Source organism: Triticum aestivum, chromosome 3A, assembly GCF_018294505.1.
Source record: "Triticum aestivum cultivar Chinese Spring chromosome 3A, IWGSC CS RefSeq v2.1, whole genome shotgun sequence".
Lineage (NCBI taxonomy): Eukaryota > Viridiplantae > Streptophyta > Magnoliopsida > Poales > Poaceae > Triticum > Triticum aestivum.
The window spans coordinates 546,273,186-546,292,027 of NC_057800.1; positions in this window are offsets into that span (position 1 = coordinate 546,273,186).

Genomic DNA, 18,842 nt, shown 5'->3' on the forward strand with positions numbered 1-18,842 from the left:
ACACGGCTAAAAGATCAACTGATCAATTGTTGTGTCTCTAGAGTGCCCCCCTGCCCCTGTATATAAAGGAGCAAGGGGGTGCGGCCGGTCAAGAGAGAGGGCACGCCAGGAGGAGTCCTACTCCCACCGAGAGTAGGAGTCCCTCCCTTTCCTAGTTGGATTAGGACTTGGGAGGGGGAAAGAGGAGGGAGAGAGGAAGGAAGGGGGGGCGCCACCCCCCTCTCCTTGTCCTATTCGGACTAGGGGGAGGGGCGCGCGGCCCAGCCCTGGCTGCCTCTCCTCTTCTCCGTAAAGGCCCACTAAGGCCCATTTACCTCCCGGGGGGTTCACGTAACCTCCCGGTACTCCGGTAAAATCCTGATTTCACCCGGAACACTTCCGATATCCAAACATAGGCTTCCAATATATCAATCTTCATGTCTCGACTATTTCGAGACTCCTCGTCATGTCCGTGATCATATCCGGGACTCCAAACAACGTTCGGTACATCAAAACATATAATCTCATAATATAACTATAATCGAAACGTTAAGCGTGCGGACCCTACGGGTTCGAGAACTATGTAGACATGACCGAGACACGTCTTCGGTCAATAACCAATAGCGGAACCTAGATGCTCATATTGGTTCCCACATATTCTATGAAGATCTTTATCGGTCAGACCGCATAACAACATACGTTGTTCCCTTTGTCATCGGTATGTTACTTGCCCGAGATTCGATCGTCGGTATCTCAATACCTAGTTTTAATCTCATTACCGGCAAGTCTCTTTACTCGTTTCGTACTACATCATCCTGCAACTAACTCATTAGTTGCAATGCTTGCAAGGCTTATAGTGATGTGCATTACCGAGTGCGCCCAGAGATATCTCTCCGACAATCGGAGTGACAAATCCTAATCTCGAAATACGCCAACCCAACAAGTACCTTCGGAGACACCTATAGAGCACCTTTATAATCACCCAGTTATGTTGTGACATTTGGTAGCACACAAAGTGTTCCTCCGGTAAACGGGAGTTGCATAATCTCATAGTCATAGGAACATGTATAAGTCATGAAGAAAGCAATAGCAACAAACTAAACGATCAAGTGCTAAGCTAACGGAATGGGTCAAGTCAATCACATCATTCTCCTAATGATGTGATCCCGTTAATCAAATGACAACTCATGTCTATGGTTAGGAAACATAACCATCTTTGATCAACGAGCTAGTCAAGTAGAGGCATACTAGTGACACTCTATTTGTCTATGTATTTGCACATGTATTATGTTTCCGGTTAATACAATTCTAGCATGAATAATAAACATTTATCATGATATAAGGAAATAAATAATAGCTTTATTATTTCCTCTAGGGCATATTTCCTTCAACATGTTCCGCGCATCTCCTAGTGATTCAAGCGCTAGTTTCATCAATACCATTTGGCATGCTTGCTTATCAGTTTGATTGACCTCTATTTCTTGTAAAGTGGTTGTGGCAGGAACAAGGGAATGATTTCTGTGGATACTATGTTTGCGATGTTGGGTAACGTAGTAATATCAAAATTTTCCTACGCACACACAAGATCATGGTGATGCATAGCAACGAGAGGGGAGAGTGTTATCTATGTACCCTCGTAGACCAAAAGCGGAAGCGTTAGCACAACGCGGTTGATGTAGTTGTACGTCTTCACGGTCCGACCGACCAAGTACCGAATGTACGGCAACTCCGAGTTCAGCACACGTTCAGCCCGATGACGTCCCTCGAACTTTGATCCAGCCGAGTGTTGAGGGAGAGTTTCGTCAGCACGACGGTGTGGTGACGATGTTGATGTTCTACCGACACAGGGCTTCGCCTAAGCACCGCTATAGTAATATCGAGGTGGACTATGGTGGAGGGGGGCACCGCACACGGCTAAAGGATCAAACGATAAATTGTTGTGTCTATGGGGTGCCCCCTGCCCCTGTATATAAAGGAGCAAGGGGTGGTGCGGCTGGCCAGGGAGAGGGCGCGCCAGGAGGAGTCCTACTCCCATCGGGAGTAGGACTTCCCCCTTTCCTAGTTGGAATAGGATTCGGGAGAAGGAAAGAGAGAGGGGAAGAAGGAAAGAGGGGGCCGGCCCCCCTTACCCTAAACCAATTCGGTTTGGGCCTTGGGGGGCGCGCCCCACACTCCCCTTGCTTTCCTCTGTTTCCACTAAGGCCCATATAGGCCCATTAAGCTCCCGGGGGGTTCCAGTAACCTCCCGGTACTCCGGTAAAATCCCTATTTCACCCGGAACACTTCCGACATCCAAACATAGGCTTCCAATATATCAATTTCATGTCTCGACCATTTCGAGACTCCTCGTCATGTCCTTGATCACATCTGGGACTCCGAATAACCTTCGGAACATCAAAACATATAAACTCATAATATAACCGTCATCGTAACGTTAAGCGTGCGAACCCTACGGGTTCGGGAACTATGTAGACATGACCGAGACACGTCTCCGGTCAATAACCAATAGTGGAACCTGGATGCTCATATTGGCTCCCACATATTCTACGAAGATCTTTATCGGTCAAACCGCACAACAACGTATGTTGTTCCCTTTGTCATCGGTATGTTACTTGCCCGAGATTCGATCATCGGTATCTCAATACCTAGTTCAATCTCGTTACCGGCATGTCTCTTTACTCGTTCCGTAATACACTATCCCGCAACTAACTCATTAGTTGCAATGCTTGCAAGGCTTAAGTGATGTGCATTACCGAGAGGGCCCAGAGATACCTCTCCGACAATCGGAGTGACAAATCCTAATCTCGAAATACGCCAACCCAACAAGTACCTTCGGAGACACCTGTAGAGCACCTTTATAATCACCCAATTACGTTATGACATTTGGTAGCACACAAAGTGTTCCTCCGGTAAACGGGAGTTGCATAATCTCATAGTCATAGGAACATGTATAAGTCATGAAGAGAGCAATAGCAACATACTAAACGATCGGGTGCTAAGCTAACGGAATGGGTCATGTCAATCACATCATTCTCCTAATGATGTGACCTCGTTAATCAAATGACAACTCATGTCTATGGTCAGGAAACATAACCATCTTTGATCAGCGGGCTAGTCAAGTAGAGGCATACTAGTGACAATCTGTTTGTCTATGTATTCACACATGTATTATGTTTCCGGTTAATACAATTCTAGCATGAATAATAAACATTTATCATGATATAAGGAAATAAATAATAACTTTATTATTGCCTCTAGGGCATATTTCCTTCAAGTCTCCCACTTGCACTAGAGTCAATAATCTAGATTACATAGTAATGATTCTAACACCCATGGAGCCTTGGTGCTGATCATGTTTTGCTCGTGGAAGAGGCTTAGTCAACAAGTCTGCAACATTTAGATCCGTATGTATCTTGCAAATTTCTATGTCTACAATGCTCTGCATGAAGCTACTCTAGCTAATTGCTCCCATTTTGAATATGTATCCAGATTGAGACTTAGAGTCATCTAGATCGATGTAAAAAGCTTGCATCGACGTAACTCTTTACGACGAACTCTTTTATCACCTCCATAACCGAGAAATATTTCTTTAGTCCTCTAAGGATAATTTTGACCGTTGTCCAGTGATCTACTCCTAGATCACTATTGTACTCCCTTGCCAGAAAGATGCTAAGGTATACAATAGGACTGGTAAACAGCATAGCATACTTTATAGAACCTATGACTGAGGAATACGGAATGACTTATCATTCTCTTTCTATTTTCTGCTGTGGTCGGGTTTTGAGTCTTTACTCAACTTCACACCTTGCAACACAGGCAAGAACTCCTTCTTTGACTATTCCTTTTTGAACAACTTCGAAATCTTGTCAAGGTATGTACTCATTGAAAAACTTATCAAGCGTCTTGATCTATCTCTATAGATCTTGATGCTCAATATGTAAGCAGCTTCACTGAGGTCTTTCGTTGAAAAAATCCTTTCAAACACTCCTTTATGCTTTGTAGAATAATTCTACATTATCTCCGATCAACAATATGTCATTCACATATATTTATCAGAAATGCTATAGTGCTCCCACTCACTTTCTTGTAAATACAGGCTTCACCGCAAGTCTATATAAAACTATATGCTTTGATCAACTTATCAAAGCGTATATTCCAACTCCGAGATGCTTGCACCAGTCCATACATGGATCGTTGGAGCTTGCATATTTTGTTAGCACCTTTAGGATTGACAAAACTTTCTTGTTGCATCATATACAACTTTTCTTTAATAAATCCATTAAGGAATGTAGTTTTGTTTATCCATTTGCCAGATTTCATAAAATGTGGCAATTGCTAACATGATTCGGACAGACTTAATCATAGATACGAGTGAGAAACTCTCATCATAGTCAACACCTTGAACTTGTCGAAAACCTTTTTGCGACAATTCTAGCTTTGTAGATAGTAACACAACTATCAGCGTCTGTCTTCCTCTTGAAGATCCATTTTAATCTCAATGGCTCGCCGATCATTGGGCAAGTCAATCAAAGTCCATACTTTGTTCTCATACATGGATCTCATCTCAGATTTCATGGCCTTAAGCCATTTCGCGGAATCTGGGCTCATCATCGCTTCCTCATAGTTCGTAGGTTCATCATGGTCAAGTAACATGACCTCCAGAACAGGATTACCGTACCACTCTGGTGCGGATCTCACTCTGGTTTACCTATGAGGTTCGGAAGTAACTTGATCTGAAGTTACATGATCATCATCATTAGCTTCCTCACTAATTGGTGTAGTAGTCACAGGAACAGATTTCTATGATCAACTACTTTCCAATAAGGGAGCAGGTACAGTTACCTCATCAAGTTCTACTTTCCTCCCACTCACTTCTTTCGAGAGAAACTCCTTCTCTAGAAAGGATCCATTCTCAGCAATGAATATCTTGCCTTCGGATCTGTGATAGAAGGTGTGCCCAACATTTTCTTTTGGGTATCCTATGAAGACGCACTTCTCCGATTTGGGTTTGAGCTTATCAGGTTGAAACTTTTTCACATAAGCATTGCAACCTCAAACTTTAAGAAACGACAACTTAGGTTTCTTGCCAAACCATTGTTCATATGGTGTCATCTCAACGGATTTAGATGGTGCCCTATTTAACGTGAATGTAGCTGTCTCTAATGCATAACCCCAAAATGATAGCGGTAAATCAGTAAGAGATGTCATAGATCGCACCATATCTAATAAAGTACGGTTACGACGTTCAGACACACCATTACAGTGTGGTGTTCCAGGTGGCCTGAGTAGTGAAACTATTTCACATTGTTTTAACTGAAGGCCAAACTCGTAACTCAAATATTTTACTTCTGTGATCATATCGTAGAAACTTTTATTTTTGTTACGATGATTCTCCACTTCACTCTGAAATTCTTTGAACTTTTCAAATGTTTCAGACTTGTGTTTCATCAAGTAGATATACTCATATCTGCTCAAATTATCTATGAAGATCAGAAAATAATGATACCTGCCGCGAGCCTCAATATTCATCGGACCACATATATCAGTATGTATGATTTCCAACAAATCTTTTGCTCGCTCCATTGTTCCAGAGAACGGAGTCGTAGTCATCTTGCCCATGAGGCATGCTTCGCAAGCATCAACTGATTCATAATCAAGTGATTGCAAAAGCCCATCAGCATGGATTTTCTTCATGCGCTTTACACAAATATGACCTAAATGGCAGTGCCACAAATAAGTTGCACTATCATTATTAACTTTGCATCTTTTGGCTTCAATATTATGAAAATGTGTATCACCACGATCGAGATCCAACAAACCATTTTCATTGGGTGTATGACCATAGAAGGTTTTATTCATGTAAACAGAACAACAATTATTCTCTAACTTACATGAATAACAGTATTGCAATAAACATGATCCAACCATATTCATGCTCAACGCAAACACTAAATAACATTTATTTTAGGTTTAACACTAATCCCGAAAGTATAGGGAGTGTGCGATGATGATCATATCAATCTTGGAACCATTTCCAATACACATCGTCACTTCACCCTTAACTAGTCTATATTCATTCTGCAACTCCCGTTTTGAGTTACTATTCTTAGCAACTGAACTAGTATCAAATACTGAGGGGTTGCTATAAACACTAGTAAAGTACACATAACATGTATATCAAATATACCTATGTTCACTTTGCCATCCTTCTTATCCGCCAATTACTTGGGGTAGTTCCACTTCCAGTGACCAGTCCCTTTGCAGTAGAAGCACTCAGTTTCAGGCTTAGGTCCAGACTTGGGTTTTTTTCACTTGAGCAGCAACTTGCTTGTCGTTCTTCTTGAAGTTCCCCTTTCTTCCCTTTGTCCTTTTACTTTAAACTAGTGGTTTTGTTTACCATCAACACTTGATGCGTTTCTTGATTTCTACCTTCGTCGATTTCAGCATCACGAAGAGCTTGGGAATCGTTTCTGTTATCCCTTGCATATTATAGTTCATCATGAAGTTCAACTAACTTGGTGATGGTGACTAGAGAATTCTATCAATCATTATTTTATCGAGAAGATTAACTCCCACTTGATTCAAGCGATTGTAGTACCCAGACAATCTGAGCACATGCTCACTGCTTGAGCTATTCTCCTCCATCTTTTAGCTATAGAACTTGTTGGACACTTCATATCTCTCAACTCGGATATTTGCTTGAAATATTAACTTCAACTCCTGGAACATCTCATATGGTCCATGACGTTCAAAACGTCTTTGAAGTCCCGATTCTAAGCCGTAAAGCATGGTGCACTAAACTGTCAAGTAGTCATCATATCGAGCTCGCCAAACGTTCATAACGTCTGCATCTGCTCCTACAATCGGTCTGTCAACTAGTGGTGCATCAAGGACATAATTCTTCCATGCAGCAATGAGGATAATCCTCAGATCACGGATCCAATCCGCATCATTGCTACTAACATCTTTCAACTTAGTTTTCTGTAGGAACATATCAAAAATAAAACAGGGGAGCTAAACGCGAGCTATTGATCTACAACATAGATATGCTAATACTACCAGGACTAAGTTCATGATAAATTAAAGTTCAATTAATCATATTACTTAAGAACTCCCACTTAGATAGACATCCCTCTAATCCTCTAAGTGATCACGTGATCCAAATCAACTAAACCATAACCGATCATCACGTGAAATGGAGTAGCTTTCAATGGTGAACAACACTATGTTGATCATATCTACTATATGATTCACGCTCGACCTTTTGGTCTCAGTGTTTCGAGACCATATATGCATATGCTAGGCTCGTAAAGTTTAACCTGAGTATTCTGCGTGTGCAAAACTGGCTTGCACCCGTTGTAGATGGACGTAGAGCTTATCACACCCGATCATCACGTGGTGTCTGGGCATGACGAACTTTGGAAACGGTGCATACTCATGGAGAACATTTTTTATCTTGAAATTTAGTGAGAGATCATCTTATAATGCTATCATCAATCAAAGCAAGATAAGATGCATAAAATATAAACATCACATACAATCAATATAAGTGATATGATATGGCCATCATCATCTTGTGCTTGTGATCTCCATCTCCGAAGCACCGTCATGATCACCATCGTCACCGGCGCGACACCTTGATCTCCATCATATCATCGTTGTCGTCTCGCCAATCTTATGCTTCTACGACTATCGCTATCGCTTAGTGATAAAGTAAAGCATTACAGGGCGATTGCATTGCATACAATAAAGCGACAACCATATGGCTCCTGCCAGTTGTCGATAACTCGGTTACAAAACATGATCATCTCATACAATAAAATTTAGCAACATGTCTTGACCATATCACATCACAACATGCCCTGCAAAAACAAGTTAGACGTCCTCTACTTTGTTGTTGCAAGTTTTACGTGGCTGCTACAGGCTTAGCAAGAACCGTTCTTACCTACGCATCAAAACCACAACGATAGTTTGTCAAGTTGGTGTTGTTTTAACCTTCGCAAGGATCGGGCGTAGCCACACTCGGTTCAACTAAAGTTGGAGAAACTGACACCCGTCAGCCACTTGTGTGCAAAGCACGTCGGTAGAACCAGTCTCGCGTAAGCGTACGCGTAATGTCGCTCCAGGCCGCTTCATCCAACAATTTCGCCGAACCAAAGTATGACATGCTGGTAAGCAGTATGACTTATATCACCCACAACTCACTTGTGTTCTACTCGTGCATATGACATCTACGCATAAAACCAGGCTTGGATGCCACTGTTGGGTAACATAGTAATTTCAAAATTTTCCTACGCACACGCAAGATCATGGTGATGCATAGCAACAAGAGGGGAGAGTGTTGTCTACGTACCCTCGTAGACCGAAAGCGGAAGCATTAGCACAACGCGGTTGATGTAGTCATACGTCTTCACGATCTGACCGATCAAGTACCGAACGTACGGCACCTCCGAGTTCAGCAAACGTTCAGCCCGATGACATCCCTCGAACTCCGATCCAGCCAAGTGTTGAGGGAGAGTTTCGTCAGCACGATGGTGTGGTGACGATGTTGATGTTCTACCGACGCAGGGCTTCGCCTAAGCACCGCTAGAGTAATATCGAGGTGGACTATGGTGGAGGGGGGCACCGCACACGGCTAGAGGATCAAACGATCAATTGTTGTGTCTATGGGGTGCCTCCCTGCCCCCGTATATAAAGGAGAAATGGGGGTGCGGCTAGCCAGGGAGAGGGCGCGCCAGGAGGAGTCCTACTCCCACCGGGAGTAGGACTCCCCCCCCCCTTTCCTAGTTGGAATAGGATTCGGGAGAAGGAAAGAGAGAGGGGAAGAAGGAAAGAGGGGGACGGCCCCACTTGCCCTAAACCAATTCGGTTTGGGCCTTGGGGGGCACACCCCACACTCCCCTTGCTTTCCTCTATTTCCACTAAGGCCCATATAGGCCCATTAAGCTCCCGGGGGGTTCCGGAACCTCCGGGTACTCCGGTAAAATCCCGATTTCACCCGGAACACTTCCGACATCCAAACGTAGGCTTCCAATATATCAATCTTCATGTCTCGACTATTTCGAGACTCATCGTCATGTCCTTGATCACATCCGGGACTCTGAACAACCTTCGGTACATAAAAACATATAAACTCATAATATAACTGTCATCGTAACGTTAAGCGTGCGGACCCTACGGGTTCGAGAACTATGTAGAAATGACCGAGACACGTCTCTGGTCAATAACCAATAGTGGAACATGGATGCTCATATTGGCTCCCACATATTCTACGAAGATCTTTATCGGTCAAATCGCACAACAACATACGTTGTTCCCTTTGTCATTGGTATGTTACTTGCCCGAGATTCGATCGTAGGTATCTCAATACCTAGTTCAATCTCGTTACCGGCAAGTCTCTTTACTCGTTCCGTAATACACTATCCCGCAACTAACTCATTAGTTGCAATGCTTGCAAGGCTTAAGTGATGTGCATTACCGAGAGGGCCCAGAGATACCTCTCCGACAATCGGAGTGACAAACCCTAATCTCGAAATACGCCAACCCAACAAGTACCTTCGGAGACACCTGTAGAGCACCTTTATAATCACCTAGTTATGTTGGACGTTTGGTAGCACACAAAGTGTTCCTCCGGTAAACGGGAGTTGCATAATCTCATAGTCATAGGAACATGTATAAGTCATGAAGAAAGCAATAGCAACATACTAAACGATCGGGTGCTAAGCTAACGGAATGGGTCATGTCAATCACATCATTCTCCTAATGATGTGACCCCGTTAATCAAATGGCAACTCATGTCTATGGTCAGGAAACATAACCATCTTTGATCAACAGGCTAGTCAAGTAGAGGCATACTAGTGACAATCTGTTTGTCTATGTATTCACACATGTATTATGTTTTCGGTTAATACAATTCTAGCATGAATAATAAACATTTATCATGATATAAGGAAATAAATAATAACTTTATTATTGCCTCTAGGTCATATTTCCTTCATGCGAGTCCATCCGTCACACGACCTGTGAACGGGGGTACTCTGATGAACAATATGAAGTGCGTAAGCAATAATATTCACAATTTTATTTTATTACCATAATTTATGTTGAGTTTCATTTATTCATAGATATGTATTGACCCCCTTGTTCAAATTAGATGTTTCGGATGCGGGATGAACTCCTAGCACCAGATCGTATGCGAGCAATCCAAGAGGAATTGACGGCATTCTTCCTTGACCACGTGATCGCTGAAGACGGAGAATACTATGTGGACCCTGTGTTCATATATAATTAGGAGATTATATTGTAAGAGATAATTATTGTATATATGTAGCTGGTAGTGTCGGATAGATATACAAGAACTTGTTGTTCGACCAATCTCTCGGAGAAGGAGAGGTGATCGATATCACTTCTCTCTGTATGCATATGTTCATGACGATCTTCTGTTTACTTCATTTGCTTACTAGCTAGCGTGTCTAGTCCTCTCTATATATACGTATATATGCGTCGACCAAGCACGGACATAAGAGAGGACACTTGATGACACAGACTACCCATAGTGGAGAGTAACTTAGACTAGTAACATGCATGTTACTAGTCTATGTTACTACCTCTATAGCGAGTAGTAACATATGTGTAGTGGCATGCAACACTTCATTTATTAGGTTATAGACTCATCTTCTCTTGGTGACTACCCATAGTGGGGAGTAACTTAGACTAGTAACATGCATATGTTACTAGTCCATGTTAACTACCTCTATAATGGGGAGTAACATATGTGTGGTGTCATGCAACTCTTCATTTATTAGGTTGTAGACTCATCTTGTCTTGGTATGTGTGATGTTACTCATAGTATGAGTAACTAGTTATGTTATTACATGCCTCTCTTTCATCATTAATTACTTGTCAAGTCATCTATTTTGTCTAGATAAGTGTGAGGTCACCATCTATGTTACTCCCACTGTGGGTAGTCCTAGCTATGTTACTCAATTTGTCTCTCTCCTCATTAATTAGCTGCCACATCATCTTTTTTTCTTAGGTGTCATCTATGTTAAACTCTATGTTACTCCCAGTATGGGTAGTCTAAGAAAAAAAGATGATGTAACAGTTAATTAATGAGAGAGACAAATTGAGTAACAGAACTAGTTACTCACACTATGAGTAACATCACACATACCATAATAAGATGAGTCTACAACCTAATGAATAAAGTGTTGCATGACACTACACATATGTTACTCCCCATTATAATAAATGTAGGAGTAACATAAGGTCCAACTCATCAAATTTGCTTATGTGGCAAAGATTTAATGAGGAGAGAGAGATTATTTGAGTAACATAGCTAGTTACTCATAATAAGAGTAACATCACACATACCAAGACAGGATGAGTCTACAAGCTAATAAATAAAGTGTTGCATGGCACCACGCTTATGTTACTCCCCACTATAGAGGTACTCCCTCCGGTCCTTTTTACTTCACGTATGAGATTTGTGTCAAGTCAAACTTTGCAAAGTTTGACCAAATTTATATTAAAAAATACCAACATCTACAATACCAATATACATAATATGAAACTACATTTCACAATGAATTGAACAATATTGATTTGGCATCGTGAATGTTGGTACTTTCTTCCATAAATTTGGTCAAAGTAGAGATACTTTGACTTCAGACAAAACTTATATGCAGACTAAAAAGAATCGGATGGAGTAGTAACATAGAGTAGTAACATCTGCATGTTACTACTCTAAGTCACTCCCCACTGGACAAGTGAAAGGCAGACCCTCTCGTCCCCCGCGTCGCCTCCCCGAGCGAGGCGACCGGGGGCTCCTCCCTTTCCTCCTCCAGCGCTCCATCTCTCCCTTCCCTCCTCCCACCGCCACCAGCGAGCGCCGCCGGGCCTTGCCCGCGTGGTGCTAGCAGCGGCAGGTCTGTCCTTTCCCGCCCGCAGATCCCCCTGCTTGGGCCGTGGTGGCTGGCGGTGCTGCCTTTCGACCAACGGTGGTGTTGTGTGCCATGATGGCTCTCGACGCTACAGCACGGCCGTTGGTCGTGGGGCGGCACGGTGGCGTTGGGGGCTAGCGGCGCCCGCCCGGCCCAGATCTGGGCCTGTTTGGGCCCCATCTGGGTTGGGGCAGGCTGATGGCTCGACACTCAGCGGCGTCACTCCTTGGTAGTGGGGCAAGGCAGCGGCAGTTTGCGGGCAGTGATCACCTCGTTGGTCAGGAGTTGCAACGAGGTGACAGGGACTCCCCGGGCCCAAGTGGGCCCGGCCAGGCCGTCGGGGCCTGGCAAGTCCTCGTCGTCGCGTCCGATCGGCTCCACACATGCGGTGGATGTTGTCCCTTCCCCCGGTCGAGTGGTGGTCGCTCTTGTGGCCGTTGTCTCCTTTCCCTTTCCAGGCCTCTTGTTGGCAGCTTCAGAGAGATGGCGAGGATGGTTCGGTAACCGTTGTGGCACGGGCTGGTGGGCGGCTGAGTGGGTGGTCCACTACGAAGTGCCTGGTGTGATGGTGGTGGTTGTGGATCGGGAGAAATCCCTGGCGGCTTGCCCGACACCGACACGGTGACGCCTGCGGGCGCCGCCGGACCTTCCTGAAGGGTGTCGGGTATATCCCTTCCCCACTACCCCACGCGTATCGGGGGAAACCCTAGGACTTGTTCAGACAACAGCGACGGCATCATCGCATTCTTTCTTGAAGGTGTTGCTTGTGTGTGACGCTTCGGAATGTTGGGGACGCAGTGGTACTTCTCCGGTGGGTGCAGCGGTTGTCAGTCTTCTTCTCTTTGTCGATTTGCCGGTGTCGGCATTTGTTTCTTTTTTTCATTTTGAGCTTGTTTGTGATGCAGTCCCAGCGAGTTAGATGTATCAGATGGTTAATTTATATAATATAAAGTGGGGAAAAGTCTTTATCATCAGTTTCCCCAATGAGTAGTCTTTACTGATCTAAGTTACTAGTGGGTAGTTTGAGCTATCTACCCCTCAACGAGACCCGCATTGAATATGTGGCGGAGGTGTCGATGGACCCTTTTGAATGATCATCAATAATCTCTACCTTACCTAATAATAAAGTAAATTGGATTTTTTTCGTCCGTCATGGCATTTTTCAGAAAGGTCCCTTTATTTCAGAGAATTCAACCCGCAGTCCTGTTTTAAGTTGAAACGAATCGTTATTTTCGTATTTTACACAAAAATCTCTGTCTTTTCTTGAAACCAAACCACCGTACGGATTTAAGTCACACCCGAACTGTTATTTTACATTTTTTAAACCCCCTAATGTTTTAGGTAATTCATTCGCGGATCATATTTAAGTCAAACAAATGCTTTTTAAAATCATCCATATCTTTTAAACCGTAACTCCGATTTGAACATGTTATATATAAAATTTGATTAGAAAAACATGTAGAATATGAATATGAGATTATTTTTACCTGTTAAGTATTTTTAAATATTATTTTAGAATATATTTGATTCAAAGCAAATGATTTTTTAAATTATCTGTATCTTTTAAACCGTAACTTCGATTTTTAACATATTATATATAAAATTTTATTAGAAAACTGTGTGGAATCTAAATATGATGTTAATTTTACCTGTTAAATATTTTTAAAATATTGTTATGAAAGCAAACTTATAATTTATAGCGCAAGATCCGTTTTTTTATACCGGCGGCGATCCAGATTGCAAATAAACACCCCATTATAACCATATAGGGAAAAGAAAATATCGATAACTACACATGCATTCCTCTGAAAAATGTCGCAGGGGAAAACAATAAATTTCTCATTGCGAGAGTGAGAGAAAGCGAGCGAGAGAGAGAGGGAGGGAGAGGGAGGAGAGATGAAGAGAGAGACGCCTTAGGATTAACCATATTCAACACACGCTTTTTATTGTTTTGTGTGAACACCGAGGCCATCACTGGCGAGGGTGAGAAGGAGGATAAGCGGCAGCACAAATATGATGCCTCGCAAAAATAAAAGAGATGGACCTATTGTGGTCTTGAGTGATGGTTGTTGAGTTAAGAGTGTGTTATGTTTTCTCTCCCGTTGCAACGCACGGGCTCTATTGCTAGTACTAATAAACCAGTGGTTGCTTCTGGTTGTACGTCGCCGGCCTTTTTGCAAAAAAGCCCTTGTGATTTTGGATATTCAACTCGCAATCCTTGTGATAAATCAACCTGAACGGGTGCTGGGAGAGAAAAGAAGAAAAGAAAAAACATAGCCCAGCCACCCGCACGCCCCGGCTCAATCTCCACCTCCAGATCGTCCCCACCTCCTGCCACGCCCGGCCTGCCTCACTGCGGGCCGCCGGCCCACCCCAACGTCGCTGCGCGCCACTACCGCCATCCCTGCCGGCGCACCTGCCTAAGTCAGGACATCAACCAAAAGAGGATGAGATATATGGGTCATCTTTGGCCATGAGAAATAAAGGAGGATCCAAAATAAGCAGCATGTGTGATATGCCCAACTCGGGGAGCGCTCCTCTTCGGCGCCCCCTCAGCGCCCGCTAAGGTAGTTGGCGCTCGAAGGAGCGCGGTAGTGGGCCGGCCCAGTATTGATCGCACCAGATGCTCAAAAAACAAACGTACGAAATGTTGCAGCGGGTGAGACTCGAACTTGCACGCAACTGCTGACGGACTTGGCGCTTCTACCACTACACTAGGATGGTGTTGAGTTATATGCAAGTAAACAGTCCTATTTGACCATGTTTGAGCCCCAGAACAAAAATATTTCGAAAAGGGAGGAAAATTTGAACAAGAATTCACAAATTTTAAAAAAGTTCGTCGATTTTGACAAAAGGTCACGGTTTTCGAAGAAATTTTCACAAAAATATCATCAATTTTTCAAAAAAGTTCACCGGATTTTGAAAAGGTTCATCAATTTTGAGAAAAAATCACGAATTTCAAAAAAGTTCACCGAATTTTGAAAAAGTTCATCGATTTTGATTAAAAAAAGTTCACGGGTCTGAAAAAAGTTCACGGGTCTGAAAAAAGTTCACTGATTTTGATAAAAGAGTTCATGAATTTGGAAAAAGTTCACCCGATTTTGAGAAAAAGTTCACAGATTTAAAACAAGTTCATCGGTTTTGGTAAAAAAGTTCATCGATTTTGGAAAAATTTCACAAATTTTGAAAAAGTTCATTAATGTTGAAAAAAAGTTCACCAAAAATTGAAGAAAGTTCATTGATTTTGAAAAAAAGTTCACAGATTTAGGAAAAGTTCACGCATTTGAAATAATGTTCATCAATTTTGAAAAAAAGTTCACAAATCCGAAAAAAGTTCATCAGTTTTGAAAAAAGTTCTTGGATTTTGAAAAAAAATCATGAATTGAATAAAGGAAAAGGAAAAGAAAAAAGAAAAAGGGAAAAAGAAAAAAAATTGAAAAACTGAAAGAAAAAAGAAAAGAAAGTAGAAAAAGAAGAAAAGGGAACAGTCATCACGAAAGGGCTTCGTGGTCGGGTGGTTACTGGAGTTTGTCGAGACCAAGAGATCCCTAGTTCGATCATCACACACGCGGAGTAGGGGTGTGCGCCGGTTTGCGATTAACACAGTAACGGGCGCAGCAGGCGCCGAATAGGCGGCGAGCTCCAAGGCAGGGTGGCTGCTGTTGCTGTTTGACTCCCTGGAGAAAACATGTGAGAGAGATTAGAGAGGGAGGATGAAAAGGGAAATGCCGAGGAAGAGAGAGAGGAGGAGACGGACGGGTAGCTGGCTGTCCTGCTGGAGGAGGCTCGGGGCAGAGGAGCTACTCTCCCGGCGCGGTTGGAGGTGGCAGGGAGGCAGCACGGGGCGGCTGCTCTCAACCAGATGAAGAGAAAAAGGGGATTTTGCTTTGAGTATGAATGAGAAAGGGAGAAGAAACGGGATAAGAAAGTGTGGAGCCTTACAGATAAGAGATGGGACTGTGTTTCCTAAAAAAAAATAGAGTTGTGTATTCCCTTAAAGAAAAAGAGACAGACTGGGTAGTGCATATCTACAGGGACATAAAACCCAATAACGGTGGCGTCAATGGCGCCTCCTCGCGCATGCCACGTTAGCAGAGGCGCACTGTGCGACGCAGCCAATGACGAAAGAGGCAACGCTCAGTCCTTTCCTCCTCGTTGGCGCACGACCCGATTGGATCGTTTCCTTCCCAACGAAGGCAGGTCCGCAAATGTCACACGTGCACGTCTTCCTCTCCCCCACACGCCGTCGGCCGCAGCTGCCTCCTCCTCTTCTCGCTTGTCTCACTCCTCTCGCTCAAGAAGATCCGCGGGACACTGCTCTGCCTCTTCTCTCTGCCCGCGGTGCATCCCCTCTCCTCTCATCCTCCCAGCCAGGGTTGTCGCCGCCGCCCCCATCCATGAATCCGGACTCGCCGAGGTGGCTAGCAGGGGCCCTAAGGTCGATGGCGCCGAGGAGGTGCAGAGCGATTTTATCATGCTGGGTCGAGGGGCGGCCGAAGCGAGTTGGCCATGGATATGGCCGTCTACGGCGCCGTCGTCAGACAGAGAAGGGGAGGGAGGGTGAGATGAAGAGAGGAGGGAGACGGAGACGGAGAGCCCATGGAGGAACTCCACCAAGAGCAGATCTGGCCAACGGTGATAAGGCGGCGATGCCCCCCTCCACCTTCGTGCAGTCACCCAGGTACGCATCCATCTTCCTTCTCCCCTATGCATTTGTTGTTTCTTGCTAATTTATTGTACACTGCTCTGTCTCTCTGACCCTTTCAATTTGGCCTTGCCTTGTGCTTGCTTGTACCTATTCGACTCAAAAGGCTGAAGAGTTCAATGGCAATACATTTTACTCCAATATCAATACTTGTTCTGCAGCTAATTTTGGAGTTTTACTAATCAGGAGGTCCAGCAAATGTATTTTGCACAAAATTTATCTAGGAAGCATCTGATGAAGTATTAGTTTGAGAAGCAGGAGATGATGAGGTACGGCCTTTTCCAGTATATGTTTTCACTTATCTTTCCCAGTTATTCTTAGGCATCCTTTGAGGAGAGGTTCATTTTTATTTTTGAGGTTCGTGTTATTAATTTGTCTCATTTAAGTGGCATAGGGTGCATGGAAATTTCTATGAAACTAGCTGCAATTTATTAATGTCACTCAAAGAGGGCCAAGCAAAGGTTTGAGTGACAATGTGCAACCCCTTCCTGCTAATTTCAACTGTGTCATGAATTCTTGTGTTGCTGCTATTCTGAAGGGTGACATGTCATTATTGTTGATGATTTAGTGCATTCTAGTGGAACTCTTAGAAAATGCCAGGTTACAATTCTGTTACAATCGCTGATGGGTACAGTCTTGTGCCATCATTTCAAGTTGTCGGACCAAAAACTTAATGCCCTTCAGAATTCAAATTTTACCCGAGTCCACATTTGATAGTATTACCAGCAGGCTTAGTCATGTAAAGTTAAGACGTTCAATTTCATTCCTTCTCCAAACCTGGTAATAGAGTATGTGGCATGCGAATTTTCATGTTGTGGGTCAATTTGGTGTGACATATTTACTTCGTATCATTGTTCAGTGAAATGGAAGTAATACATTTCAAGTGTCAATTATGATGCTACATGTGACTTATAGTCGCATATACTGTGTTGTTCCTTTTTGCCCCATGAGTATTTATGTTCTGTTCATTCTGCAGAGAGTTTTGGCTGCTTATGTTGTCGCAAAAGTTACTGCTCATGTCACTCAAACTGTGTTCCCCAGTCAGCCGTATGAACAGTTCATGACCGTGAATTCTGGTAATTGGTGATTTCTCAATGTTCCCTAATTTTCAGCTAGGCAAACTTCACTTTGCTCATTCTTTCTCTTAATTCCAGCTGGGCCAGCTGAGCAGTTTGATTACTTCTGGTGGAGTACACACAAGACAATCTGCAGAATACATTCATGAAGATGATGACACCCTTCTAATCAAGCTTGGAGACGGCACCGTGAGCTGCGACACTCGCTTCATGCTTCGAACTGACAAGCGGGCCACCCATGAAGACGACCTGGTCATGTTTCGCCACCACGCCAACATCCAGGAAGGCGACATCTGCACCTTCCATTTCAAGCGCAAGGAAAGGTGTTGCCTCTCCCTCATCATCCATTGTCTCTAGATGTAACGCCTCAGTAGCACATATGTGTGTATATATGAACCATCTATCGTCTTTAGCTTATCTCTAACACTTAATAATCCTGCATTGTGGCCTGATGAAATTTGCTTTTCTTTTGGAGACCGCTTGTTTTCTGGAGCATCTTAGACTTTGATTTCAATTCAATGTTGTGCTCTATCATCCATCTTATAAGACAGTCACCTATCTGATAATATGAACCTATTACCTTGCTATGCTTGCTATGCCTCATGATTGAATACTTTTCTGCCAAGCTTGTATTAACTCTATTCATATTTTAACAACTGAGCTAATCTGACACGCATATATGCATGTTTACAACTGCGCCACCAAGGCAGGTGCGCAACGGACCGCATAGGAGGCGCACCCAGGGCGCGCCCCAGCCACTAGTGTGGTGCATAGGTAGCATAGATGACTGATGCACCCGTACACACATAAAAAACATATAGCCTGCACATCCAATCAAATATAAAATTGTCTCTAATCCCTGTTCATAGAAGTGCAATAAGCCACCAACGCTAGAATACAAACGTTTATATGCATTGACAATAGATTCTTTAGTTGATCTTAGATGGACATGTATCAGATCAAGAAAAGAATATGTTTATTGTACACTCATTAATCTGTCGATGGCTATTATTAACTTAAACTGCAAGCCAAAATGGATGCACAATTTTGGAAAGGGACTGCGAAAAAGAAATAAGACATTATTGCACAAAACAACAGTATATTCTGATGCTTATATGCATTGCAATTAAATAAATTTAT